Here is a 5,415-nt window from a genome sequence, read left to right as displayed (position 1 = left end):
GCCCCAACCCGCTCTACTTACGTTACGGGCGGCTTGAATTTTGCGTAAACTCCGTCCCTGAATAGCCGGGGGGAGGGGGCGAATGCCGCTGCGCCTATTCTCGAAATCCGGGTACGCACGAGGCCGAGGCCGGAAAACCGACCCCAAGCAGAACAGTGTACGAAAATTACGTAATTCCCAGTAGCTGAATCGGCTTTTTGCGGGTGAAGACAACGCTCTCCCTATTCCCGAAATTCGACTGCGCAAAATGCCAATCATGTAACCCACCTACGAACTGTGAGGAAAACCCTGGCCAAGCAGCATATTACGTAAATATTATACGAAAGTTTCGTAGCTGTCGCTTGTTCCGAGCTGGGATTAGCGTAGGTAGCGGAAGGAAGAGCCTTCCATTTTGCGTTAAATTCTTCAGTTGCTTTTTGCTCAGCTGGCGGTGGGGGGAGGGGTGTGTGGAAAATTACATGCATCCTGTAGCGTATTGTGCTTGGAGAATAAGGCCTTTTGCCTTAACAGCAACTGCATGTGTGGGAGGTGGCAATAGGCAGGAAAGACAATAATTCTTCTCGGTGGCAAGCTGCAGAGTTTATGGCCTCAGTGTGCAATTTAACTCCGATGCCCAAGGAATCTCCCTCCTGATCTCCCCTGTGCAGGAAACTTACCCTCAGACACAACATTTAAGCTCAGTGTCTGCTGGAGCCCACAAGGGGTTGCAGTGTAACAGATGCCATAAAGGCGATCTCGCCGCAGTGCTCACACAGCACAGGGTCAGTATCAGTAGCCGCCGCCATGATATTTACTCTCTTCTTATTTCCATTAAATAGAAGGGGAAAGGAAATTTAGCTAAATTAATGTAATTATTTGCGTGAAGTAGTTACAGACCCTTCAATAGGAGGGAGATTCCTTGCGACCTATACAAAAACCCAAACTACAGAAGCGTTTAAAGCACTTCCGCTGCCCAGACATGAAGAAGAGCTCTGTGGCGCTTGAAAGTTTGCCTTACACCGGCAGAGGCTGGTCCAATATTATCTCACTTCGTTTCAGGACAACATGGCTACAACAATAGGGCGAACAATGTTATTTTGTGTGATAGTATAGTGTGTGCTTTAAAGTATTCTGTTGCAATTAAAATTTTTACATTTTAAAAAGTATGAATAAGGACAATATTTTAAAGCCTTCCACAACCTTGTAATAATATTTGGCAAAATTCTGCCTTCTATTACATCTATGTAACTCCACTGGTATCAATAGGATTTCATAGGTTTGTACTGTAAATGTAAAATGAATTTTGCTCTGTATATTGTATTCCTTTGGTCCTTTTATGCTGAAGGATTCCAAGGTGCTTTACATGGTCCAAATCTTTATGCTTCCATAAGTGGAAGGCATGAAACTCCACTGATCTGAGCGTTGGGGGAAGTGGAAAGAGGTAAGGTAATGTCAGCTCTGCAGTGTCATTCCAATCCTTTGGAAACACTGGCTGAGGGCACGGTGCAGGGCTAGGAGTTGTCTCTGCTCTGCACCATCATCACCCCACAACACCTCAACTGTGAACAGCAGAACAGAAGCTCCAGTGGGGAAACCTTGCATAATTTGTGTGCCCTATGTGGCTACGCAAGCTTTTTCCCCTCACAGAGGAAAGGATCTGGCCCATACAAACTATATCCAGGCATCACAAGTCATACACCTCTCAAATGTCATCACCTCTGATGAAGGAACACAGCTTTATTTAACTGCATAAAAATACAACTTTCAGATGGAATGTAAATAAAAATGTGTCCCCTTGAAACTACAGGGGAACTACAGGTATCCACCTGATTTAGAATATGGCCAGAACACTGGGATTACTACCATTATCTTTGTGAAAATGGACAAGGGATGTAGCGTGCACACCATCATTTTTACTCAGTGGCTGCAGATACAAATACAGGTTTAAAATGTTTCCATTTCCTGTTTAACACTTAAACTAATTTCAACTCTGTTTAATAAACAAGAGTTCATTTAATCTGAGCACCATTTTAATGTGTTTATTTATTTATTTATTTATTTACTTACAGTACTATTTGGAGTGCCTGGAAGCCCTAGTTGTGCACCTGGACCCTGACCCCATTGTGCCAGGCGCTGTACAAACACAGACCAAAAAGACAGTCCCTGTCCCAAGGAGCTTACAAGCTAAGGATAAGACAAGAGACAACAGATGGACACAGACACACAGATGGGGGGAAACAATGAGACAATATTGGTCAGCATGATGGTCGGTGATAGACACCAGATACCTAACCATTCCCAATTTTTTTGTTGGCACCATGGCAAAGGAGAGTTTTAAGGAGGAATTTGAAGAGAGATAATCTGTTAGTTTTTCAGATGTTCATGGGGAGCTCCTCCAAAGCATATGGGGCAGCATGAAAGAAAGCATGAACGTGCCTGTTTGAAAATTTAACAAGTAGGCAATGGAGGTTGGCATTGTGGGCCAATCTGTGGTGGGAGTTGACATCTTGATAGTGAATGTGTGATGATAGGTAGCTTTAGGATATATACGCTTGGAAGGGCCTTGAAAGTAAAAGACAACTGTGACGGTGCACCCCATAAGACTTTATGGAAATATGCTTAGGAATGTATCTATATGACATAACTGGAATATATTTTATGCTACATATGCCATGTGACGTATATCTGTAAAGGTTATGATCTACTGAATCTATTTATCCTATTTGCATGCATGCATCATTTTTGTATGATGAGAGGGACAAAGGATTCTCGCCTTATGCAAAAGATATATAAATGGGTGGAACAGAACAAAGGGGAGAGCGCCATCATGAGGAATCCCCTAGCTGGAACAAGAGCTGTACCTGGGGAAAGAATTGTGCTCAGGCCTGGAAGGTGTCCAGTCTGAGGAAACAAATTACTGAAACATCGCTAAGGGTAAGATTATCTGTATTCAGTTTGATTAGACATAGATTTGCGTGTTTTATTTTATTTTGCTTGGTGACTAACTTTGTTCTGTCTGTTACTACTTGGAACCACTTAAATCCTACTTTCTGTATTTAATAAAATCACTTTTTACTTATTAATTAACGCAGACTATGTATTAATACCTGGGGGAGGCAAACAGCTGCACATATCTCTCTATCAGTGTTATAGAGAGCAAACAATTTATGAGTTTACCCTTTATAAGCTTTATACAGGGTAGAACAAATTCATTTGGGTTTAGACCCCATTGAGAGTTGGGCATCTGAGTGTTAAAGGCAGGAACACTTCTGTAAGCTGCTTTCAGTTAAGTCTGCTGCTTTGAGACAAGTAATTCAGAACCTAGGTCTGTGTTGGAGCAGACGGGCGTGTCTGGCTCAGCAAGACAGGGTGCTGGGGTCCCGAGCTGGCAGGGAAAGCAGGGATAGTAGTAGTAGTTTTGGCACATCGGGTGGCAGCTCCCAAGAGGGTTTCTGTGATCCAACCTGTCACACAAGGATAGAGTCCTGGGGAAGAAATGGTTACTTACTGTAACTGGTTCTTCTGTGTTCTTCTACTGGTTCTAAGTTTTGGCTAGGAAGAGGTCGTTAGAGACTTTAGTGAGAGTGGTTTCAGTGGAATGCAAGGAGTTAAAGCCAGTCTAGAATGGAATTTGAGGAGAAGAAGAAATGGTTACTTACTGTAACTGTGGTTCTTCAAAATGTGATGCAGACGTATATTTCATTTAGGTGTGTGCGTGTCCAGCACGCTGGAGACTTCTGGCTAGCAGTACACATAAAAGGGCAGTGCTCATGCTTTGTGGCGTGTGAGGCGGTGCCACACCACCGTGACCCCCCACCATTCCTTTGCACCAAAAGACCCATGAGAGGAGACTCCAATGCAGAGGGGATGGAGGGTGGGTGGTGGAATACGTCAGCATCACATCTCAAAGAACCACAGTTACTGTAAGTGACCGTTTCTTCTTTTTCAAGTTGATGCAGATGTGTATACATCTGCACAGTCACTTGATGATTACCTGTTAGGTTCACTTTCTCTGGGGCACCTAGCATTGGCCACTCTCAGTAGACAGGATACTGGGCTGGATGGACCTTTGGTCTGACCCAGTATGGCCAGTGTTATGATCTTATGTATTTCACTTTAGTGACTTACAAGCTACCCCATGCAGAAGTGGGGGGCTCAAAGTCTACTGAAATAGGGATTGCAGGACCACGCTTCCGAGGCTTGCGTCCACTCTGGAAGATGCAGTAGTAGCATAATGGTCTGTAAATGTATGTATGGACCACATGGCCACCCTGCAAATGTCCAATATGGGACTATTACTGAGGAATGCCATCCATATTGCTTGTGCTCTTGTCGAATGAGCTCATATCTGCTGAGGCGGCATAGCCAAAGCTATCTCATATGCAGTCTTGATACAGGATATTATCCATCTAGAGATGGTATGTGCAGAGACCACTTGTCCTTTCATGCGGTCTGCATAAGACATGAACAGATGAGGCAAAACATGAAACAGTTCAATCCTGTCCAGATACAAGGCTAGATATTGCCTGACATCCAAAGTTTCGAGGTGTGTTTCTCAGGGGATGAATGTAGCTTAGGGAAAAACAGTTAAATACACCACCTGGTTCAGATAAAATTGACAGACCACTCTGGATAAAAACTTTGTGTGTAGTTATAAAGTTATATACTTTGGAGGACTGTGTGTAAGGAGGCCCTGCCATGAGAGCCTGCAATTCAAACACCCTTCTTGCAGACATAATGGCTACCAAGAACATGGTTTTCTGACACAAGAGGGGCAGTGGACACCACAGGGCACTAGGGGCTTGAATGGAGGGCCCATTAGGGCCAATGAAACCATGTTTAGGTCCCACAAAGGGACTGGTTCTTGGACCACAGAGTATAAATGGAGAAGCCATTTTAGAAATCTAGTTACCATATGTTGCATCGCAGAGGAGCAGGGACAGAGTCTGACAACCCATGTGATCATAAGCAGAGAGTTCTTTATTCATTTCCAGCATACTCTTATATCCCATTATGGCAAGCAATCAGACAATTGCTAATTGGTTAACAAAATATACACAGCCGCAGCTGTAACCCCATCCTAATTAACATCCTACACACCTGTTTGACTTATCATCCTATTTACAGTTAGCTGGCCGATGAGAGCGCGCCCAAGGTCAGCCCTTTATACACAATTCCCAGTGTTATCGGCTCGTCCCAGAAGCCTAAACAATCTCAGCATTTCACATTCTATTCCCAACACTTCCCCCCTCCACCCAAAATCAAAAAGGAGGGGGAAAAAAAAGGGATAAAAACATTAGCAAAACATTTCCAACTTATAACAACATAACAGCACAATCTATCACAAACCAAAATTAAAACTTTATAAAGCCAACCTATATAACCATGCAATTCTTAACATAACCCCAACAACACCAAACAAAAACAAAGCACAAC

This window comes from Mauremys mutica, chromosome 1 (genome assembly GCF_020497125.1).
Source record: "Mauremys mutica isolate MM-2020 ecotype Southern chromosome 1, ASM2049712v1, whole genome shotgun sequence".
NCBI classification, from domain to species: Eukaryota; Metazoa; Chordata; order Testudines; family Geoemydidae; genus Mauremys; species Mauremys mutica.
This window is presented reverse-complemented; position numbering follows the sequence as displayed.